Source organism: Cervus canadensis, chromosome 26 (assembly GCF_019320065.1).
Source record: "Cervus canadensis isolate Bull #8, Minnesota chromosome 26, ASM1932006v1, whole genome shotgun sequence".
In the NCBI taxonomy this organism is placed as follows: Eukaryota; Metazoa; Chordata; class Mammalia; order Artiodactyla; family Cervidae; genus Cervus; species Cervus canadensis.
The window spans coordinates 21,503,384-21,519,758 of NC_057411.1; the positions used below are offsets into that span (position 1 = coordinate 21,503,384).

Genomic DNA, 16,375 nt, shown 5'->3' on the forward strand with positions numbered 1-16,375 from the left:
TAAATTTTCCTATAATTTCTTGAACATCAATGTTTCCTTTTAAAAATAAACTATGGCTAAGGCTGAAGAATGTTTTTTATATGTTGTGGATGGTGGTCCCCTTGATCAATAAGAAAAGACTCATTTCTTCACCTGGATATTTTGATTATAAACTGCTTTTCTGGTGTACAGTTTTCATCAGTACCTTCAGATTGTCTTCATTTGATTCACCATTTTTTTTTACAAAATTTACATGATTTTTGTTCTGTGCTCATTGTTTCTGATTATTTCAGTCATAGTGGACCTAGGTTTAAAGAAAATAATATCTATAATATATTCTGTCATGATAAAGGATTGAATGTTCACATGTAAGTGTTATGGGAGGGACGACACAATAGCTTCCTGAGGAAAGAGACAAAAGAATGATAAATGTTGATCTAAAGTTTGGTTATGGTATAACATAATATGAAAATGAAAGTTGCTCAGTCATGTCCAACTCTTTTAGACCCCATGGACTGTAGCCTACCAGGCTCCTCTGTCCATGGAATTCTCCAGGCCAGAGTACTGGCCTGCTGGTAGCTGTTTCCTTCTCCAGGGGATCTTCCCATCGTGGTATCGAACCCAGGTCTCCCTCATTGCAGGCAGATTCTTTACCATCTGAGCCACCAGGGGAGCCCAAGAATACTGGAGTGGGTAGCCTATCCCTTCTCCAGGGGAATCTTCTCAATCCAGGAATCAAACTGGGACCTCCTGCATTGCAGGTGGTTTCTTTACCAGCTGAGCTACCAGGGAAGCCCATATTATAATATAATAGCAAATAATTCAGTCTATGTTCAAGAAACCCATTGAATTTTTCATCATATCTGCAAGGAGCTAAGTGGTGCTGTGTCCTGAATTTTAAAAATATACATAGATTTAGCTATGTATATAGATATAGATAAGATCACAGATGTGTTCAGGAGAGAATGAAAATTCAAAAGTCCCTTTAGAGTTCAGGCTATAATTTTCCTAACATACAGTTGAGAACTTATATCTATTAGCAAAGGCTGATTATGGGGGTGAAAATGATAGGTGAATAAATGGTGGATGACAAGAAGAGAATTAGGTCATAAAATTAAAGTTTTTTTGTAAATATCTCAATTTTATAAAAGGAAGCATGTAGCAGTTTGCTAATTCCACAAACACTCCAAACGCAAATGAGTTTAATTGCATGAGGGCAAGTGTCTTGCCATGGCTTTAGGTAAAAAGTGATGCTGAGGTTGGATGCATAGTATAAATGAAGAACTATTAGTGGTCTCACAACTAAAAGGGTGAATCTTTCAAAAGAATTCCAATTATTGAACAATATCTATAGCAAGGAAAAGCTATAAAATTCTATACAAATATGAAGGCAAAATTCTGAATATCTACAAAGTAATATGGATACTATGAATAGACTATTTTTGTTCTTGTTTCTACACCCAACATGTGAAAAACAGTTAAATTCAATCATATCTTTTTAGTACAACTTTTGCATTAAAATAATAAATTTCAATACATACCCACATAGTTTTATGGAGGAATTCTACTTATGAGGCAGAGCTGCTAGAACACCAGTACCCAAACTTTTAGGCCCCAGGAACCAGTTTCATGGAAGACAATTTTTCCATGGACTGGAGTAGGAAGCAATGGTTTTGGGACGATTCAAGCATATTGCATTTATTGCTCACTTTATTTCTATTATTGCATCAGCTCGACCTCAGATCATCAGGCATTAGATCTCAGAGGTTGGGGACCCCTGTGCTGAGGTCTCAGATACAGTTAGTCTCTTTTACCCTTCTTTCCTCTCTTAGTGAACTTCCAGCAACAAAACAGAAAACATTTTGTGATGACAAACATGGCAGTTGCCACACAGGCCAGCAGGAACCCGATGACATCCAAAGAGTGGTACTGGAACCAGGTGAGGTCATGGATAGCTGGCCTCAAGTGCTTGGCTCCTTTGTGGCGCATGACAAACTCGATCCAGAAGACTGCTCTGTCCAAGGGCTTCATCGGCTGATCATGTTGAATGGCTGATAATCTCATCACATTCTCTTTGTAGCTGAAGGAAAATCAAACAGTGATCATTTATGGAATGAGCTATAATAGGTAAATATGTGAAATTTTCTTGCAGATGGTAACACAGAGTGCAACACAGAGTGGAAGAAAAATAGATAATTTTCTCTGAGGTGATTATTGAGATATTATCTTAAGGGCTAGGATTTCTTAAATGCATAGCATTTCAAGCTACAAAGAAAAGAAAGAAAATGGGAGAGAACAAGATTGTACATTCTGAAGAATGGAATGAGCCGTCCCAAAGGGAAATAAAAGAAATTTGTAATATGTTTGTCCAAAGTTTGAATTATCTAATAAAGAATTGTTAATAGACCTGGTAGATGTATTTCAAAATGTTATAATCCAGATATAGCAGGTAAATCAGTGATGAGGTCTGGAGAAATGTCCAGACAGGGCTGATCTTACATTAGTGAAGTGGTGGTTGAAAGTGTGGAAGTAGATTGACAGTTTGATTCCTGACTCTTTGTTGGCTGCTTTTTTATTCTGTCTGTTCCTCAGATTTAAAAAAAATAATAATAATTTTATTAACAATTTAAAACCTTTTAATTTTTTATGCTTTTAATTTTACTTTGGAGGGTTCAATCATGATAGAATCTGTTTCTCAGTTTTTCATTGTTATATAAAATGGCTAGGGATAGTACCTTATATAATTATTTTGAGAATATTTTACTGATTCTTAGAGGCATTCCTAGCATGCAGTAGACAGTACATGTTTACTAGTATTGTTGTTCTGGTTCTTGTTCTAGAAAGTCTGGAGAAGGCTCAACATTTCACTCTCAGGCATTGCAGACACACTTGTTTCTACTGTTGAAATGCTGTCAGACTAATAGACAAGAAAGAAGAATAAAGAGATATAGCTCATGAACTTTAAATCACAAAGTGTTATTACATGACAATGTAGTAATAACAATGGAAGTAACTTTTCTCCCTTTTCTGTCAAAAACACAGGAGGAGAACTGGGTTTTTGAGAAGACTGCAGTAATCCTGGAAATATATTTTTAATATAATAGGGATAGACTACAATAAAGAAGTTACTTAATATGTGTAAAGTAACACTGTTTTACTGAATACAACATGTAGCATATCATGAACATTCAGTATATCTTCATTTTTGACACCAACACTACACTGTTAAAAATTCAAAAGACATATAAATATACTAGAGATATGTATATTTACATAAAAACAGCAAATGATAGATTTGTTTCTTTTAAAAAAAGAAAAAAGTGCTTTTTATGCTGCTCACTTAGGAAAATAGCTGTGCTAAAATTAAATTTAAATAACACTGCTTATAAAACACAAAATGCATTTTGCTGCCATTACTGACACATTCTCAAAATGTTTTATTTACAAAGTCATTATGATAAAAAAGGGGAAATATATACATCATATTTGTGATATTAATATAATTGTGTCATTGAAATTCATGTATATCCTGAAGTGATTTGGAAATCAAATATTTCTGTTTTCAGAAAATGTGGCTTTTAAATAGGGATAACCCAACATAACTATCTATTCCAAATAAGACAAAAATGAGCACAAGTAAAAAACTCTGAATATACTTACATTTATAAGGTGTATCTACATAGTTGTGATTGAGTGAATTAGAAAATTCTAGTTGTTTACCATTTATCAATAATGGAATCAAAATATTATTACAGACTAGCAGATATAGAGAACAATCTATTGGTTATCAGATTTGGGGGAGTAGAAACACACGGGTGGGGGAGTAGGAGGCAAAATTATTGGGAATGATATAAGCTCAAGGAGGTGTTGTACCACACTGGAAATTTAACTGCTATTTGGTAATTACTTTAAATGGAAAATAACCTTTAAAAATTGTGTAGCATTTTTTAAAAAAGGAATATCCTAACATATGGGCTTCCCTGGTGGCTCAGATGTAAAGAATCTGCCTGCAATGCAGAGACCTGGTTTGTACCCGGGTCAACAAGATCCTCTGGAGAAGGGAATGGCTACCTACTCCCATGTTCTTGCCTGGAAAATTCCACGGACTGAGGAGTCTGGTGGGATACAGTCCATGGGGTCCTAAGGAGTCCAACACAGCTGAGAAACCAACACTTTCACTTTTTCACATCAGCATTCTCCTCCCAAATCAATTATGTTTAGATTTTATAATTCTTCCAAACAAGACAAAATGACCACAGTAAAAAAATAGCCCCAAGAATATACCCACCTTTATAAGTAGTATATACATAGTTGAAACTGGGTAATTAGAAAGTTATAGCTGTTTATCATTTATCAGAGATGGAGTCAAAATATTAGCATAGAAAACTTGGAAAATATTAAATGCAATTGGAATTTGAAATGGATTATGTCATGGTGGTTTACTGAAAATAAACCATCTTTTAAGAGTTTAAAACCTTTGAGAAGTTCACATGCTGAAAGAGAGTAAAGTGGGCAGATGAGGATCCACAGCATTCATGGTTCCCTACAGTAACTGTTCTCAGTGCTTCTTAATCCTTCTATTACCATTTCAGTGGCTCTTCGCATTCTAATGATTAAGTTTGTCAAAATTTCTCCACTATCTTTAAACCACTGACAAACCTTTTCCATAAAACCATGAAAAAATCTGAATGTGACACTCACAACTCGTTATTATTGTCTGTTTTCAAAGCATTGAGCAAATCTTACACCTCATTGTGCTTATGTGAAGACACATGGCTGAGTCCCTGGTCTTCAGATGAGAACTTCTTTAGGATTAGCTAGTAAAAAAAAATATATATATATATATATATATATACACACACACACACACACACACACACACATATATGTACTCACGAAGGATTATTAATGACTTCCTTCAATGCGTTGAGCAAATCACTTGCTGACATTGTTTCCAAGTCCAACCTGACAGCTGTTCCCTTGGTTTTCATTCGAGCGATGTTATCATCTTGATCAGCAAACAAAGGAGTGCCCACCATAGGGATCCCGTGATAGATGGCCTCATAAACGCCATTGCTTCCACCATGAGTTATAAAGGCTTTGGTTTTTGGATGGCCTAGGATTGAGTGGATTTCAGTAAAAATATTAATTATAACAGAATAAAATGAGAAATGGGTATTATAAGGCACTGGAAGAAGCAATATCTTTTAGATAACAGATTATTACACATATGAAAGAGCTTTTAACTTGCTTTCAGAACTCAGAGAAGAAACGGCTATGTCTGCTGAAGGGGTAAATGAAGACTTTGTGAAAGAGGCACTGAGTCACTTGAACGTCACAAATGAATCCAGGATTGGCAGGTGAACAACTTGAAAGAGCATTCTGGGTAAAAGAAACCCATGTGCAAAAAAAGAGGAGGGCATGTGGGAATTTATTCTCCTAAAGATATAGTGAAGTCATTTAGTTTGATAGGAATGGTGTCAGGGGAAAAGAAGGATAATGTTAGTGGCACTGGAAACAGAGGAAGGAAAAGCTAAATTTTATCTTGAAGTGTTATTGCTTCACAAAAATGATTGTGAATTTTTTCTTACAGAAAATTGAGAGTCACTGGTAATGGCAGGAGAGTTCTTATTTTTAGTAGCTTTTAACATACCTCTACAGTTGGAAAAGATAAGTATAAGGAAAGAATTCAGAGACAGAACAACAATCCAGGAAGTTACTGAAAAGTTCACTGTGAGAAGCAATTACAGCCAAGTAAAGATTCAGGCTGTAAGGGATGTGACTACGTAGAATAAAATGACAACTTTTATATATTCTCCTTTTTTACCATAGCAAAGAAAATTATAAAAATTAGTAGTTTTCTTTTTCGGTGTTTGAATAATTGCTTTGTAAGTGTGTTTCCTGTTGAAGTATTCTCACTCTGCTCTGCTGTTACTCATGTTTTCATTATTTGTTCTAACAAGTCTCACCAAGAAGGTCATTCTGGGGAAGCCATTTATACAACCGGGTGTTGGGTCCTAAGGTATCTGGTTTTTTGCCATCATATCTCCATAGAACCTGTTAAAAGTAAAGGAAATAACTTATTCTATGAGTTGAACTTCAAAGTTGTACTAATAATTTCTAAATTGACTCAAATACATAGAATTACACGTCCTCCACATGACATGTAAGGATATGAAGACATATTAAGTAATGGTAACTATTAATACCAAGACATAAATAGGAATACCTATGTTTGATGTGTTAATTATGTGCACATGATAGCACAGACAAGTAAGATTTTCAGTGAACAACTCAAATATTTAAAAAACTGTTTTGTTGTTGCTTTTCAGTCACTAAGTTGTATCCAACTCCTTGCACTGCATGGACTGCAGCATGCTAGGCTTCCCTGTCTTTCACTATCTCCCAGAATTTTCTCATATTCATATCCATTGATTTGGTGTTGCTATCTAACCAACTCATCCTCTGTCACTCCCTTCTCCTCCTGCCCTTAATCTTTCTCAGCATCAGGATCTTTTTCAATGAGTCTACATCAGGTGGCCAAGGTATTGGAGCTTCAGGTTCAGCATTAGTCCTTCCAATGAATATTCAAGGTTAATTTCCATTGGTTTGACTGGTTTGATCCTGCACTCCATGGGACTCTCAAGAGTCTTCTCTAGCACCACAATTCAAAAGCATCAATTCTTTGGCACTCAGCCTTCTTTATGGTCCAACTCTTACATCCATACATGACTACTGAAAAACCATAGCTTTGACTATATGAACTTTTCTGGGCAAAGTGATATCTTTTCTTTTTAACATGCTGTCTAGATTTGTCATAACTTTTCTTCCATGGATAGCTGGTTTTGTTTCTAACACAATAAGTCGGTGGCAGATTACACATAACCTACACATTTATTTGCTTTCTTTATATGGAGTGCTCATTTTCAGATTGAACAGTCACTGATTTATTTATTTTTGAGTGTTATAAAAGAGTTTAATTATATCAAGTTGTTAAATGCGAAGTTATTTTATTAGAATTTTACATGTTTTGATTACAAAGAGGAAAATGTATGCAATCAATCTCTTAAGATAAATGTTTTGGCTTATTTATAATGTATTAATCCCCTTCATAGATCACATCCTTGTCATGGTATAAGGGTTTGTGCAACTCAATGAAGCTATGAGCTATGCTATGTAGGGCTACCCAAGGGCAGACGGGTCATAGTGGAGTGTGCTGACAAGTGTGGTCCGCTGGAGGAGAGAATGGCCAACCACTCCAGTATTTTTGCCATGAGAACTGCATGAATAATATGAAACGGCAAAAATATATGACACTGGAAGATGAGTTCTCCAGGTCAGAAGGTGTCCAATATGCTGCTGAGGAAGAGTGGAGGGCAATTACTAAGAGTTCCAGAAAGAATGAAGTGACTGGGCCAGTGAAGAAATGATGCTCAGTTGTGGATGTGACTGGTGGTGAAAGTCTGATGCTGTTAAGAACATAGAATCCTGGAAGGTTAGGCCAATGAAATCAAGGTAATTGGACATGGTCAAGCAGGAGATGGCAAGAATGAACAACATCTCAGGAATCCAGGAACTAAAATGGACAAGTTCAGTGAATTTATTTCAGATGACCATTATATCTACCACTGTGGTTAAGAATCCCGTAGAAGAAATGGAGTAGCCCTCACAGTCAACAAAAAGATCAGAAATGGAGTGCTTGGGTGCAATCTCAAAAACAACAGAATGATCTTGTTTCATTTCCAAGGCAAACCATTCAACATCACAGCAATCCAGGTCTATGCCACAGCCAGTAAGGCTGAAGAAGCTGAAGTTGATTGATTCAGCAAGACCTACAAGACCTTCTAGAATTAACACTAAAAAAAAAAAAAAAAAAAAAAAGAAGAAGAAGAAGAAGAAGAAAAAGTCTTCATTATATGGATTGGAATGTAAAAGTAAGAAGTCAAGAGATATCTAGGATAACAGGCAAGTTTGGCCTTGTAGTACTAAAAGGAGCAGGCAAAGGCTAACAGACTTCAGTCAAGAGAACACACTGGTCATAGTAAATATCCTTTTCCAAGAACTGATGACTCTATACATGGACATCACCAGATGGTCAATACCAAAATCAGATTGATTATTTTCTTTACAGCTGAAAATGGAGACGCTCTATGCAGTCAGCAAAAGAAAACCTGGAGTTGACTGTGGTTTAGATCATGAGCACCTTAGTGCATAATTCAGATTTGAATTGAAGAAAGACTTAAATTGAAAGTGGGGAAAACCGCTAGGCCATTGAGGTATGACAGAAATCAAATCCCATAAAATTACACAGTGGAGGTGATGAATAGATTCAAGGGATTATATCTGATAACTGTGGATAAAGGCGTGTAACATTGTACAGGAGGCAGTGATCAAAACAATCCCAAAGAAAAGGACATGCCAGAAGGCAAAGTGGTTATCTGAGGAGGGTTTATAAATAGTTGAGAAAAGAAGGGAAGTGAAAGCCAAGGGAGAAAGGGAAAGAAAGATATACTCAACTGAATGCATAATTCCAGAGGATAGATAGGAGAGAAAAGAAGGCCTTCTTAAATGAACAATGCAAAGAAATAGAGAAATCAATGGGATATGAAAGACTAGAGATCTCTTCAAGTAAATTAGAAATACCAAGGGATCATTTCATGCAAAGATGGGCACAGTAAAGGACAGAAATTGTATGAACTTAACAGAAGCAGAAGATATTAAGAAGAGGTGGCAAGAATACACAAAAGAACTATACAAAAGAGGCCTTAATAATGTGGATAACCGTGATGGTGCGGACACTCACCTAGAGCCAGACGTCTTGGAGTGTGAAGAAAATGGGACCTTAGGAAGTATTACTATGAAGAAAGCTAGTGGAATTTCAGCTGAGGTATTTCAAATCCTAGAAGATGATACTGTTAAAGTGCTGCACTCAATATGGCAGCAAAGTTGGAAAACACAGCAGTGGCCACAGGACTGGATAAGGCAAGTTTTCATTCCAAAACCAAAGAAGGGTAATGCCAAAGAATGTTCAAACTAATGTAAAATTATGTTCCTTTCACATGCCAGCAAGGTAAGACCCAAAAATCATTTAGGTAGGCCAGAGCAGTACATTAACCAAGAACTTCTAGATGTGCAATCTGGTTTTAGAAAAGGCAGAGGAACCAGAAATCAAATTGCCATCATTCATTAGATCATAGAAAAAGCAAGAGAATTCCAGAAAAACATCTATTTTTGCTTCATTGACTACACTAAACCTTTGACTGTGTGGATCACACTAAATTGTGGAAAATTCTTAAAGAGTTGGGAATACTAGACCACCTGACCTGCCTCCTGAGAAACCTGTATGCAGGTCGAGAAGCAACAGCTAGAACCAGACATGAAACAACAGACTGGTTCAATGCGGGGAGCTGGCCTGACTGCTCAGGCCCCTTCTCGGCCCTGAGAGAGATCAAGAGGTCCCTCTCTGTCCCGCCACCCCTGATTTGTTAAAGTGCAAATTGGCCTTTCTCACCTCCCTCAAGGAAATCGCTGCAGCCACCATTTGCCCATTTTCCTGACTCTGATAAGATTATCAGGCTCCTGTGAATGGTTTATGTCTAGGTAGTCTTTACCTGATTGTCACAAGATGACTCCATCCCTCTCAACCCCATCTTTCCTAGTCTTTTATTTCTCAGGTGCTCTGGTGATTGCGTCCTCGACCTGTTCCTTTTGCCGGCAGGCCCGGCAGTTCAAAATAGGGAAAGGAGTACAAAAGAGCTGTATATTGTCACTCTGCTTATTTAACTTATATATGCACAGTTCATCATGTAAAATACTGGGCTGGGTGACTCACATCTGGAATCAGGATTGCTGGAAGAAATGTTAACTACCTCAGATATGCAGATGATACCACTCCAATAGGAGAAAGTGAAGAGGAACTAAGAGACTCCTAATGTGGGTGAAAGAGGAATGTGAAAAAGCTGTCTTAAAACTCAACATTCAAAACAATAAGTTCATGGCATCTGGTCCCATCACTTCATGGCAAATATATGGGGTAAATGTGGAAGCTGTGACATATTTTATCTTTTGGGCTCCAAAATCATTGTGGATAGTGACTGCAGCCATGAAATGAAAAGACACTTGCTTTTTGGAAGAAAAGCTAAGACAAATCTCGACAGAGTATTAAAAGCAGAGACATCAATCTGCCAAAAAAGGTCCATATAATCAAAGCCATTTTTTTTTTTCCAGTAATCATGTATGGATATGAGAATCGGACAGTAAAGAAGGGTAGGTAAGGTAAGATAAGGTGAAGTCACTCAGTCGTGTCCAACTCTTTGGGACTCCAGGGACTGTAGCTTACTAGGCTCCTGTATCCATGGGAGTTTCCAGACAAGAGTACTGGAGTGGGTTGCCATTTCCTTCTCCGGGGGATCTTGCTGATCCAGGGATAGAACGCAGGTCTCCCACATTGTAGGCATACCCTTTACAGCTTTAAGTGCTGAAGAATTGATGCCTTTGAATTATGGTGCTGGAGAAGATTCTTGAGAATCCCTTGGACTACAAGGACATCAAACCAGTCAATCTTTAAGAAACCAATCTTGAATATTCATTGGAAGTACTGATGCTGAAGCTCCAATACTCTGGCCACCTGATAACTCATTGGAAAAGACCCTGATCTGGGAAAGGTTGAAGGCAAAAGGAAAAGGGCTGGCAGAGGATGACATGGTTAGATAGCATCACTAAATCAATGAACATGAGTCTGAGCAAACCTGCAATGCCCTGCGCCTACCATTATGGGGATGGGCAATAATGAAGGACAGGGGATCCTAGCATGGGCTAGTCCATGGGATTACAATGATTCAGATAACTTAATGACTGAACAACAGTAAATATTTTTAATAATAAGTTAATTAGTGCTGTCAAAGAAGTATGTTCTTTTAAATTACAAATTATTAAACACTACTTCCAAAAACAATGCACAGTGGGATTGTTTGACTTGAATAAATATCGCATGACTACATTTATTGTTAAAATTTAACTCCCGAGAGCATCTGTATGTGTGTTTTGTCCTCAGGAGTCCTTCAAGGAAAAGGAACAAGTGACAAAGCAGAATTTACTGGTTAATCTTCCTGCCCATGCTACCATTGTATTAATAACACCAAAATTCACACTGTGTCTCTTATATATCATTCTTTTTGATTACTATGTTGAATAATTAAAATTATCATGGATCAAAGGCACTCCCTGTACTGCAGTAGCACCTGCCGTGTATATTTTGGTTTATATATGCATATATATATATATATATATGTATAGATATGAGATAAATTGCTGCTATCATATTATTTACCTTTCTGATAGTAAATGTCTAAAATCAGATCTTTACAGAGTTTAACAGACTCATTAAATAGTTGTCCGTGATTAAGTTATTGTATCTACCTTTTGTGGAATTTGAGCAAGGGCTGATGCAATCACCTTGGCTCTGTCTTCTGACATGTTACTGACCATTGACCCCAAAGAAAACACCACAATACCATTTTCTCCAGAGCTCTGCACAAACTCTTCCATTTCCTGTGAAAAAAGAATTTGCTCCATCACAAAACAGCAACAGCATAGCATACATTATTGGAGGAATTGCTACAAGCAACTAAAGAGAGAAAATCAGAAATTGCCTTGAGATATTAGAGTAGTGATTTCTTACAAATATATTGTGGTAAGATACACATGGCATAAAATTTGCTTTCTTAATTGTTCCTAAGTATATAGTATATTAGTGTTAATTATACTCACATTGTGCAACCAATCTCCAGAACTGTTTCATCAGACAAGACTGGAAGTCTATGATCATTAAGAAACTCTACTTTCCTCTTTCTCCAGCCTTTGGCAAGTTTCATTCTACCCTGTTTCTACAAGTGAGATTAGTCTGGATACTTCTTATAAGTTGAATTGTACAGTATTTGTCTTTTTTCTGACTAATTATTTTCCCTTAATGTAAGGTTCATTGATGTTGTGACATGTGTCAGAATTTCCTTTTAAAGGTGAGTAATATTCCATTGTTTGTATATATGACATTTTGTTTATTGCTTCCTCTGTTGATGGACATTTGGGTTGCTTCAACCTCTTGGCTCCTTTGAATAGAGCTTTTATGCATATGTTGTACAGATATCTCATTGGGATTCTAATTTCAGTTATTTTGGATATAAACACAGAAAAGGAATTGCTAAGCTCTATGCATAGACAGGTTTTATGTTAGAAAGTGCACATTATTCTTATGACATATTATACAGTTAGCTAATAGAGTGATTTCCCTCCCTCACCCACCCCACTCCCCCAATTCTCTTGAACATGTTAACTTCACCTCTTGGACTTTGGTCAGTTGTGCTAACAAATATTGAGCACTAAGAAATCATTAAAACTTTTTTTGAGGAACTCCATATTATTTTTTATAATGTCCCTTTTTTTTAAAAAAAGCATTTTTCACCCTTGAGATCCTGGGAAAGGAATGCGTGATATGAGGTCAAATTCTTCCATTATATGTATTCGTTCAAATGTGTTTCTGTATAAGCAGGAAATAAGATAGAGCCAGTACTCAGTAGTGACAAGAAGATACTATTAAGCTATATTATCCTCAGACTCTTCATTAATCATGATGTTAATTACTAACATAGATTCTTGGAAGGAAGTTACTTGCAGGATTCAACTCCCTTTGGTTCTTTGTTGTTATAATTCTACTAAATCATTTATTTATTACCGACAGACTTTTTGAGAATTATTTTAGGTTATTTCTTAATATTTCATTTCCTGACTATGAGCACTATGAAAAAAAATATGATCCTAATCATTTTATGTCATTCATTCAGCTCTGTAATCCTATCCTTCACCTTAAACTTTGTCATGATTTCCAAACTCTCTGTCTAAATTACTAACTACTGACTTGAGGAGTCAATTATTATAGCTTGGATGTTTTATGAAATAGTTCTGTGAGTTCTGTTTATAATTCGAAGTTACTCTTCTATAGTTGCTTATTTGAGCAACCATACTTCTGTGTTTCTTTACATATGATACCTTTGTCCTGAACGTGTATAATGAATGTCACACATGAATGTGTTATGTCTAACTGCAGTGAAGGACCTTCAGCATGACTTCAATGAGTCCCCCTGGGGGCACCTGCTCCAAAGAGGAAGAGGTGTCCAGGGCTTTCTGCAGCACAGGTCTGGTCAGCTTTTGGGTAATTCACTTCTACCTAAATAAAGCTCCTGGTGAATCCGTATTTGCCTGGAATTGTTTCTGAATTATTTTGCTTTGTGTTCCTTGAGCCTTTCTGATTAAAAAGAAGTTACTTTTTATACTAGAATAATTCCACATTTCAAATGGCATCCCACCCCAATATTCCTGCCTGGAAAATCCCATCGACAGAGGAGACTGGCTGGCTATAGTTCACAGGGTCACAAAGAGTCAGACATGACTGGGCATGTATGAATATTCACTACTCTTTACCTTAGATCTCTAGTACTTATTTACTAAGAAATGCAAATTTGTATCCTTAACAACATTTCTCTTGTTCTCCCACCTCTCAGTCCTGGCAACCACCATATTACTCTCTGTTATTACAAGTTCAGCATTTTTAGATTTCATATACAAGTGACATCTTACAGTATTTGTTCTTCTGTGTCTTGTCAAAAAGATAAAATTGAAAACCTTTAGTTGGACTAATCAAGAAAAAAAGTGACTCAAATAAATAAGATTAGAAATGAAATTGGGACATTACAACTGATACTGAAAAAATACATAGGATTCTGAGACTACCATGAATAATTATAAGCTAAAAATTATTAATACATATATGAGAAGAGTGGAGAACTTCTTAAAAACAAAACCTACCAAGATTGAATCAGGAAGAAGTAGAAAATCTGAACACTCCTAATAAGTAAAGAAATTGAATTGGTAATCAATAACCTTTCACTACATAAAAGCCCAGGACCTGATGGCTTCACTGACATATTCTATGAAATATTATAGAAAAATTAAAACCAGTTCTTCAAAAAAAAATCTTTAAAAATTAAAGAGGAAGGTAGGAACATTTCCAAACTCATCCTACAAGGTCATCATCATGATCATGATACCAAATAGATAAGGACATTACAAGAAGATAAAACTAAAGTCAATATCCAGATTGATGGTGCTGAATTCTCTCAACTTTGGCTTATCTGTAAAGCTTTTGAGTTCTCCTTCATATCTGAATGAGATCCTTGCTGGATACAGTAATCTAGGTTGTAGGTTATTCTCTTTCATTACTTTCAGGACGTCCTGCCATTCCCTTCTGGCCTGGAGGGTTTCTACTGATAGGTCAGCTGTTATCCTTATGGGAATCCCTTTATGTGTTATTTGTTGTTTTTCCCTTGCTGCTTTTAATATTTGTTCTTTGTGTTTGATCTTTGTTAGTTTGATTAATATGTGTCTTGGGGTGTTTCGCCTTGGGTTTATCCTGTTTGGGACTCTCTGGGGTCTTAGGACTTGAAGTGGATATTTCCTTTCCCCATTTTAGGAAGTTTTCAGCTATTATCTCCTCGAGTATTTTCTCATGGCCTTTCTTTTTGTCTTCTTCTTCTGGAACTCCTATGATTCGAATGTTGGGGCGTTTCACAGTGTCCCAGAGGTCCCTGAGGTTGTCCTCATTTCTTTTGATCCTTTTTTCTTTTTCCTCTCTGCTTCATTTATTTCCACCATTTTATCTTCTACCTCACTTATCCTATCTTCTGCCTCCGTTATTCTACTCTTGGTTCCCTCCAAAGTGTTTTTGATCTCATTCATTGCATTATTCATTTTTAATTGACTCTTTTTATTTCTTCTAGGTCTTTATTAAACAATTCTTGTATCTTTTACATCTTTGTCTCCAGGGGCTATTTATCTGTAAACTCCATTTGTTTCAAGATTTTGGATCTTTTTATATTATCATATTCTAAATTCTTTATTCAGTAGATTCCCTTATCTTCCTCCTCTTTTGTTTGACTTGGTTGGGCATTTTCATCATACACCACGACCCAAGTGGGCTTTATCCCAGGAATGCAAGGTAAGGATTTCTTCAATATCCGCAAATCATCAATGTAATTACACCACATTTAAACAAATTGGAAAAGATAAAACCATATGATTATCTTCAATAAGATGCAGAGAAAGCCTTTGACAAAATTCAAACACTCATTTTAGATTAAAACTCTCCAGAGAGCAGGCATAGAAGTAACATACCTCAACATAATAAAAAGCTATATATGACAAACCCACAGCAAACATTATCCTCAATGGTGAAAAATTGAAAGCATTTCCCCTAAAATCAGGAACAAGACAAGGGTGTCCACTCTCACCACTACTATTCAACATAGTTTTGGAAGTTTTGGCCATAGCAATCAGAGCAGAAAAAGAAGTAAAAGGAATCCAGATAGGAAAAGAAGAAGTGAAACTCTCACTGTTTGCAGATGACATGATCCTCTACATAGAAAAACCCTAAAGACTCTACCAGAAAATTACTAGAGCTAATCAATGAATATAGTAAAGTTGCAGGATATAAAATTAACACACAGAAATCCCTTGCATTCCTATATACTAACAATGGAAAAAACAGAAAGAGAAATTAAGGAAACAATACCATTCACCATTGCAACAAAAAGAATAAAATACTTAGGAGTATATCTACCTAAAGAAACAAAAGACCTATACATAGAAAACTATAAACACTGATGAAAGAAATCAAAGAGGACACAAACAGATGGAGAAACATACCATGCTCATGGATTGGAAGAATCAATATTGTCAAAATGGCTATTCTACCCAAAGCAATCTATAGATTCAATGCCCAATCCCTATTCAAGCTACCAACGGTATTTTTCACCAGAATAGACCAAAGAATTTCCACAATTTGTATGGAAATACAAAAAACCTCGAATAGCCAAAGTATCTTGAGAAAGAAGGATGGAACTGGAGGAATCAACCTGCCTGACTTCAGACTCTACTACAAAGCCACAGTCATCAAGACAGTATGGTACTGGCACAAAGACAGAAATATAGATCAATGGAACAGAATAGAAAGCCCAGAGATAAATCCACGGACCTATGGACACCTTATCTTTGACAAAGGAGGCAAGGATATACAATGAAAAAAAGACAACCTCTTTAACAAGTGGTGCTGGGAAAACTGGTCAACCACTTGTAAAAGAATGAAACTAGAACACTTTCTAACACCATACACAAAAATAAACTCAAAATGGATTAAAGATCTAAATGTAAGACCAGAAACTATAAAACTCCTAGAGGAGAACATAGCAAAACACTCTCTGACATAAATCACAGCAAGATCCTCTATGACCCACCTCCCAGAATATTGGTAATAAAAGCAAAACTAAACAAATGGGACCCAATGAAA

General features: G+C 36.2%; 1 pseudogene across 1 annotated transcript in view; it reads right to left on the reverse strand.

Annotated features, from left to right (window-relative positions):
- Positions 1-1,661: 1,661 nt before the first annotated feature.
- The window catches only part of LOC122428270, a 28,220-nt pseudogene continuing 13,506 nt past the window's right edge, over positions 1,662-16,375 (reverse strand). The window contains exons 3-6 of the transcript XR_006265680.1: positions 11,398-11,529; positions 5,949-6,036; positions 4,876-5,095; positions 1,662-2,059 (exon numbers count right to left, since the gene is read on the reverse strand). The product of XR_006265680.1 is annotated as a UDP-glucuronosyltransferase 2B4-like (transcript). The remainder of the gene's footprint in view (positions 2,060-4,875; positions 5,096-5,948; positions 6,037-11,397; positions 11,530-16,375) is intronic.